Raw genomic sequence first — 9,266 nt, 5'->3', positions numbered from 1 at the left:
TCTCCGATTGATTCACTTCAATTTGTACTGATACCATTGCGCAAAGACAGCATGTATTCTGCCGGTTCATCTGCTATCAGTCAAGTAAAAATAGGCAAAAGTTATAAAAACAAAAAAAATCATTGCAAGCGTGAAATAGCCGCAGCCAATAGAAGTGACCAGGACAAGTATTGAGTCGTAGAAAAGAGGAACTCGTAAAGAAAAAATTATAACAGTGTGATAAACAATGAATAATCATCAATTCCTTCAACAATCATAAACCACACCATACCACAAATCTTTCACAAAAACATCAGTCAAGCTACAATCACTACCAACAATTTCTCCTACTCTTTATCGGTGCATAAATGTAAATGAAAATTCCATAAAAAAAAGCTTCTTTCCAAAAACTGCACGTATGTGGAAATCTGTTCCACTGGCTTGCTTCACAGCTGACTACAACATAGTTGTCTTTAAAACCAATGTGATCAAGTATTTGCCATCCTGCCCTCTTTAATAGGCAAATTATGTCCATTCCCACTAAAAACAATCACCGATCTGTTGTCTCAGCGACCACTTTACACTCATTAATCCCCTATCCTTGAGTGGCCTCCGGGTCTTGATAAGTGGTAGTTCCTTTGTAAAAATAAAGACTGTAGCTACTATGACACATATTTTGTCGAGTTCAGTGGACTTATAGCTTGGATGTAAACAATTCTCAAAAAGGCAGGAAATTGCTTATTACGTTTAATACCTCTAAAATGGCAAATGCTCGCCTGAGCTTCATTCAATAGTCCCGACCGCCAAACTTTCACAAAAAGCATTCGTCAAGCTACAACTACTATCTTCAAGTTCCCCTACTCTTTATCGGTGTCTAAATCTAAACGGTGCTGACTCTTACAAATGCACTGAAGAAAAGACTGGATGGCTGTTACATACGGATGCTCAGGATGACCCTCAATACATCATGTAGGAGCCACACAGTAAACCAACAGCATTATGGTGATTTATTAACAGAGTTCAGTTCGAAATGACATGAAGTTGTTTGTCATGCACGAAGTGCAAGAAGCAGAATCCCAAACTAAGCTATCTGTTTCTTACATTTGATAGGCGTTGAACCCCTGAACTCCCGGGGGCTTTGAGCCATTAAGAATGATCGGCTCGACTTTCTGGCTGTCTTCAAGTTCTAAACACTAATTTCTCCCTATCCGAAAAAAAGACCATCTGCCCCTCTAAATGACGTCATTAGCATACGCCATTAATTACCTGATGTTTTTGCATGTCATTATCTCTAAGTTGTCAACTAAATTGTAATGATAACATTTTAAGTTGACATTCCCAAATTAATGTGAATAAATACTTATTCTAAATATTTTTATTATTGGAAAACATATTTTAACTGACAAAACTTTTGGCAAATGTGTAGTTTAACGACGTAAATTGTTTGACAGACAAAAATTTATAAAAACTATTTATTTTATATAAAACGTATTATTAGACACAAAGGCTGAAATAAAACCAGAAACAAATTTATTTTTATTATTTTTCCGACATAAACACACGAAAATCGAGGCCGCCATATTGGATTTTTTTTTTTTTGGCCTTTCTAAGGTTTGACAGATTTGGTCTTTTTAAGGCCAAATTTAACCTTTTTTACGCTCTTGGATCTGTTTTGACTGCCATTTTTTTATGAAAGCACGTAAAAAAGGCCAAATTCGGCCTTAAAAAGGCCAATCTGTCAAACCCTTAGAAAGGCCAAATTTTAAAAACAATATGGCAGCCTCGATTGTTGTACATTTAATCTAATAAAAAATGTTGACAAAATAATAAAAATGAATTTTTTTCGGATTTTATTTCAGCCTTAGGGTGTAATAATGTGTTTTATATAAAAAATAAATAGTTTTGATAATTTTTTGTCTGTTTTACGCCACTAAACTACAAATTTTCCAAACATTTTTTGACTTGAATAATCATAGTAATCGTTGATCAGCACAGCTTTTGGCGTTTCCCAGTCAATATCAAACAGGTATAGTAGGTATAACTTAATTGAGCTAGACACTTACCTTCTACTTGGTAAATGAAAACATCTATAAGTATAAGTGTTGTACACTCGTGAGCAAAAAAAAAAAAAAAAAAAAAAATGGGACAAACAAATTTTATACATTTAATTGCACTAAAAGCTATATTGAACAAAGAACAATTGAACAAGGAAACTTAAACGAGACTAATAACACAGAACAAGACATTTACTTTAATAAATGCTTAGTATGGAATCGCGTTCCCTTTTGATTTTTTTAAAAAGATCAATCATTTTAGACATGCTCTCAACCAAAGTGGAACACTGCGAAGAGGAGATGTTATTCCATTCGCTTTACATAGCTTCCCACAGTTTGTCATTATTCGAAAAGTTCTTCCATCCAATGCACGAGATATTATGGACCAAATATTCTAGATTGGGGTTAAATCGGGGCTTTGGCCTGGCCAAAATATCACATTAATTGAATTATCAGAAAACTATTTTTTGTGACTTTAGCAGTGTGTGCAGGGGCATTATCATGTTGAAAAATAATGTTCTGAGATATTCCCAGCTTCTGGATACTTGGTAACAGTCCTGTTTCTAATATTTGAATGTATTCCTTTGCATTGATTGACTTCTCACATCTAATAAGTTCCCCAACTCCTGCTGTAGTAAAAGTTCCCCATACCATTATCTCTCCATTCTCGTATTTAACTGTCGTTTTTATGTAACTTGGTAAAAATCTTTCTCCAGTTCTTCGATTGCACCATTCGGGAGCATCGGGAGCATCAAGAACAAGACAAAATCTTGATTCATTTGACCAGAAAACATTCCTGAACCAGCCTGTATCTTTCTTGCCATAAGACGAGAAAAATCTCTTTCTATCGTTGATGTTCTTCTTAGATAAAAATGGCTTCTTTGCACACCTTTTAGAAGAAAATCCTAATGCTTTCATTCGTCTAGATATTGTATATCTAGAAGGATAATTTCCAGCCCCTGTTTTGAATTCTTTGCTATGGTCAACATAAGTTTTCTTCAAAATCCTCAAAACAGTTAATTTAAGCCTGTGGTCGTCCTTCAAAGTGGATGCTCGTGGGGTACCAGATCCAGATTTCTCTTTTACCAAGTGTTCGACTTTGAACCTCCAACCACTTTTCTTCACTACAGAAAGAGATGTTTTCACATTTTCTTTTCTTAAAATATCAAAAATCTGCTTGTAGATCATTTTGGATTGCCTTAATCCTGCAATTCGGTTTTTTATATCCTCACCAAGATGCGGTTTTAACATTTTTAGGATTAATTTTCCCACTTATTATTATATGCTATAATAATAATGATCTGCAAAATAGAAATTTTCAGTTAAAATTAACAAAAATTCATAGAAAAATATTGAAAAATCGATTTCTTCTTTCTTTCACGCTTGGCCCATTTTTATGCTTATGAGTGTATATAAAGCTATCCATTTAATGTGTGTATAATGTGCCAGTTTGCATAGTGTTTACCAAGTGAATGTTGTGGGAACAGGTGTATAACATTCAGTAAAGTTCCCCAAACGAGGACAACAATATACAATGAGAGTTGCATACCAGGACGGCTAACATCTTTTCTGGGGGCAACTTATTTCACTGACTCCCTCTCTTGGGTTCTGTCAACCTGCCAAAAGATTTTTTCTGAAGGACACCAAATGCCAGATGATATCTTATATAACATTTATTGCTTTGAATGTTGCATGCTTACTTGAGCTCTACGTTTCGCTATATTGTCAATCGCCAGTATTCCCGTGAACTTTAGTGACTGAATCTCCCAGCAGCTAGTCAACGATCTCTCTCTCTCTCTCTCTCTCTCTCTCTCTCTCTCTCTCTCTCTCTCTAACCCCCTTATCGGACTGATGTGCATATATAAAAACTACCCCTTTGTTTGCAATTCTGAATTTTGGAGATGAGATGTGAATGTTTGTATTATTTTGATTAATCGGACAATTAATCTCATCTTGTTCGGTTGCTGTACCCTGCGACTTTCTTCAGGTGTTGAATACCAAAGAAAAGAGGGGTTAGCTCTGCATTGCAACAATTCATAATGTAGGTTTGAGGATGGGTCCGTAGATAATAAAGAAAGTTCAATTTGCGGGGGTCACCAAGATATTTTTTTAGGGTTTTCCTATGACTCAGTTTTTCGAAACATCTATGCTAATTGTTACTATTAGTGAAAAGAAAGTGTTTTACGAAACAGAGGATCGATACCCACGCGTATTTTTAATTTAAAAAAACACACATACGCGCGTGCGTACAATGCAAGGGAGACAACTCCAAGAGAAGAAGTTTTTTTTTGTGAAGTTATTTCTCTGAAGATTGAACTTTCTTTATGATCTATGGTTCGAATTCTTGCAATACAGAGCTAACGCCTCTTTTCCTTAGTATTCAACACCTGAAGAAGGTCGCAGGGTACAGCAACCGAAACGTTGTGCTTATAACATCCAAGATGAAAATAATTGTCCGATTAATCAAAATAATACAAACAGCCCTTTATTTGTTCAATTCCCTCTGACGTCAGCGTGTTGTCATTATAAATCAAATTTTGCTTATCTGTTTACATTTCAAACGGGTGTACCTTCCATGATACCATATTCTATTACGACTCAAACAAATTGTTTTATTTTTAAGCATTCTTTTTTGTTATTGAAATGTTTCTTATTTCATAACATCTCATCTCTATATTACTACTACTACTACTACTACTACTACTACTACTACTACTACTACTACTACTACTACTAATACTACTACTACTAATAATAATAATAATAATAACAACGCGTATGAGCGCGTGTGATAATATCAGCAATAGCCGAAGGATATATGGCTAGCGAAGGTATTAGCAGCAGCCGTTGAAGCACGTATGCAAATTAGCAAGTGTGTATCACAAGAAAAAGAAAAAAAGGACAGCAAAGTGCACACAGGGGAAGATGGACGAGTAAAGTCGAAGATGAGAAATAGCTGGCTGTGGCCAGCTTGAGGTCGGGAGAATAAAACATTTTTAAAGCACATGTGCGTGACGAGAGACTTTGAAAAAAAATAATGAAATGCGTTGTTTTGGAAGAACCACGGAAAAAATTTATTTGCACTTCAGTCCAACCAGGATTTTTTATTTTTTATTTATTTCCTTTCTTGATTTGTTCCTACGACGCTACCTATATAATATAGTGTACTATCATCTCATCATCTATATAAATAAAACATTAGATGTATGTGTGTGTCTGTGAAAATATTTAACCGATAAACTCTTAATCTACTGATCACATAACACTGAAATTAACAGGAAATAGTAATCATACACCAAGGATGGTTTATAAAGAGTAAAATCTTTGTTTGGGTAGATGAATGATGCGTACAGAAATATGCCGGCAAAGTGAAATGTAAACTGTCCATTTTAACTTGCCGATATAATTTTAAATCTTTCTTTGTTGATAGCGTAAAGAGTATTAAATGATTTGTCGACAGCTTAAACAGTATGAAATGCGGCTGGAGCGTTAGATGTTTTGGTTTCGATTCTAGCTGATAGCAGCCGAGTCAATTTCGTAATTTTTTTAAATCAGTACTATGATCAGGTACTATATATATATATATATATATATATATATATATATATATATATATATATATATATATATATATAGTCCGAATTACATGTTGTATCCACGTGTATTCCTTTTAATATCATATATATATATATATATATATATATATATATATATATATATATATATGAATAAAATATCAATACGAAAAATATATAAATGTTTATATCTGTTCTGTATTTATTTCCTATGTGTTGATGTGTAGGAATGCAACATTTTTTTGTATTCCTACACGTGAATACATAAGAAATAAATACAGAAAAGATATAAACATTTAGATATTTTTCGTAAATGATACTTTATATATATATATATATATATATATATATGTATATTTGTAGTCATCGACATACAGTCCTGTTTCGTTGTATCACAATTCATCAGTGCCGCTAGACTAGCATCGCTCCCAAGCCAAGGATTGAACCTAGAACCGTCGTGTTGACAGTCGGCGGTTCTCCCACTCGACCATGGAATCGACACCCGTAAATAACTCGTCGGAATGTCTATTTAGGTAGACACCCGCCACCACTTTTATAGTTCACCTGTTCGTAAACAAACAAACAACGAGCTTCGCATTTTCAGCCAAACTGAGTTTGTTTCTCGCTCTGACATTCATACTAAAAGCCTACTTTTTCTATTTAAAATTATTAAAACGAACATTTTAATATACGCGGTCATGGATATGCGAGCGACTTCATGAATGTTAACTAATTTGCATGTTCTTTGAAAAACGAGTGTCAAGTGACCTTGTCAGCGTGCGTGGAAAATCTCTACCAAACTTCTCTTTGAATATTTGGTATACAGAGTTGAAATTTGATATATAGGGTATTTGAGCCTGTAGAAAACTTTCGTTTTAGTTTTTAATCGGTAAACATTGCAAACATTGTAACGACGCTGGAGAGATAAATAACGTGTATGGCTGGGGCGCTAAACGTTCTGGTTTTTATTCTATCCGATGGAATCCGAGTCATATTTTTATAACTTTTGAAATTATTATTATATATTGGTTTATTATCAATAGAGAATTGGCTCTATAATAATATATAAGCAATATGCATGAATTAAAATTAAATAATTATATGTATTTTACGCCCGGGCAACGCTGGGCGGGTTGCTAATTATAACATATAAATAGCTTCCTGCAGTCTTCATAAATTATGGATACTCACTTTAAGAGTGCCTGCGCATGATTTTTTTTTTACGTGGCAAGAGTTGCGCAATATCCAGCCACCCTTCACTTGAGTCAACATCGTTAAATACCAGTGGCCAATGAAGAGTCAAAACAAGGCTGGAAACAATGCCGAGATAAGCGGAGAACACACACAGTTTCTAGAATTCCCAAATGGTCACCTATCTGATATTAGCCTGGCTCAACGTTGATTACTTTATTAAATTTAAGTAAACAAAATTTTTTTTTTTTTTTTTTTTATTACATTTTCACCCCAAACAAGGCAAATTGCCACTTTGGTGTAGGGGGCTACTCTCAGGGGCAACAACTACTGGGGTACTATGTAGGGATTTGGGCAGCAAGGTGTCGGTTCACGTTACACTTGAACTTCTGCATGTCAGTACTGTTGGGGAAGCAGGGACCTGGAATGGAATTCCAGAGTCTTGCGGTTCTGGGGAAGAAACTATTGGAGTAAAAAGATCTTTTACATCTAGGGACCTCTACAGTGTGGGGGTGGGATCTAGTAGCCTGTCGGGTTTGTCGAGGGTGCTCGCGTCGTGGGGGCACAAGTGATTGCAGTTCGTCAGAGCATTCACCACTAAAATACTTGTAGAAAAGGCAGAGGGATGCAACATTTCGTCGATGGGACAGAGGCTGAAGCTTAGATGCCAGTTCAGGGCCTATCAGGTTTGCGACTCTCTTTTGAACCTTGTCAAGGAGCGAGAGACTAGTAGCCGATGCACCAGACCAGATGTGGCAGCAATACTCCATACATGGGCGAATGGTGGCCTTATAGAGGTACAGGATACTTTCGGGTTTTAGTAGTTTTCTAGCACGGTAGAGAGAGCCCACCTTCCTCGCAGCGGCCCTGGCAATGCCTTCAATGTAATTGTTCCAACTCATGTTTCCTGTGAACGTTAGGCCAAGGAGTTTGAAAGATGGACTCTCAGATAAAGAGTCGTTGGCCATTGCTATGGGTGGTAGAGAGGGTTTCTTGTAATTATTGAATGAAACTAGTTTAGTCTTGGCAGCATTGAACGCGACCAACCACTTTTGTCCCCATTCCACTACAGATTGGAGGTCTTCCTCTAGTGTTTCTGCCATTTCTTTAGAAATGTGTTCATTCGTCTTCCTGTCGTGTCTGCCATAGAGTGTAGTGTCATCAGCATATATACCCATCTCAGAGGCAATGTTGTCGGGGAGGTCATTTATGAATATCAGGAACAATAGAGGTCCAAGGATAGAACCCTGGGGCACTCCCGCATTTATATCATATTGTTTAGATGTGCAACCGTCGAGGACTACCTGGATTTTTCTCTTATCTAAGAAGGATTTAATTATGTTAAGTATTCTACCAGTGATACCGTATGATCTGATTTTACTGAGGAGACCCTCATGCCATACCCTGTCAAAAGCCTTAGATATATCTAGAGCTACCGCTCTGCCTTCCCCCGCTTTGTCCAGTGAATGGTATATACGTTCAGAGATCACAGTGAGGATGTCTGCTGTGGAACGGGCTTGTCTAAATCCATATTGTTTGTCAGTCAGTAGTTTAGCATCTGTAAGATGATGGACTAGAGCATGGTTAATTATGGTCTCAAATATTTTGGCAAAAAGTGGGAGGAGGCTAATGGGGCGATAATTTGATGGGTCTGTCCTTTCGCCAGAATTCTTGAATACTGGTACAACAGAAGCAGTTTTCCAACAGCCCGGAAAGCAGGCTTCATTAAGACATTTGTTGTAGAGTTTGGAGAGAACTGGAGCTACTTCGGCTGAGCACTTTTTTAATAGCACAGCTGGGATAAGATCGGGTCCACATGCTTTTGAGGTGTCAAGGTTTTTTATGATAGCATGCACCTGAGCAGGGGTGGTTTTCAGATCGTCTAGTGTGGCGTCTGTCCGCATAGGAAAGTCAGGTAGGGGGTGGTTGGAAGGGTCCAGTGTGGAGTTTGAGGCAAACCGACTGGCAAGCATGTTAGCCTTGTCGGTTGCTGAGGAGACAACCTCGTGATTGTTGGTTAGTGGGGGAATTGTTGATTGCCCATTATTTATTACACTGTTGTAGATTTTCCAGAAATTACCACTTGTCGCTACAATAAATTTACTGTTTCAATCTAAACAGATTTCGTCAGGCGACAGAGGCCTCCGTTCTCCATTAAGGCCAGTCTTTTCATAAAAATAAATTAGCAGGGCTTTTTTCTTTCTGTTTTTTTTTTTTGTTCTGATTATAATTTGTATAGTATGATTGGATTCATTGGCAGAAAAGAGGAGGTCGTTTAATCAGCAGCTAGAAAGCACAATAAGAAATGACCCTCTTTACTGTAAATTAGTTCAGATAGCTAGACGAAAGCGGAAGGGAGCGTGACGCAGTTCAACTGCATGTGGCTGGTTTCTATAGTAACGAGTGTGTATATTCTAGATAATGTTCGTTTGGTTTTAAATATAATTTTAAAAAATAATAGTGATAA

The sequence above is a fragment of the Euprymna scolopes genome, chromosome 14 (genome assembly GCF_053919585.1).
Source record: "Euprymna scolopes isolate OS-2025 chromosome 14, ASM5391958v1, whole genome shotgun sequence".
Taxonomy (NCBI): Eukaryota; Metazoa; Mollusca; class Cephalopoda; order Sepiida; family Sepiolidae; genus Euprymna; species Euprymna scolopes.
The sequence above is the reverse complement of the archived record's forward strand: the minus strand, read 5'-3'. Positions refer to the sequence as shown.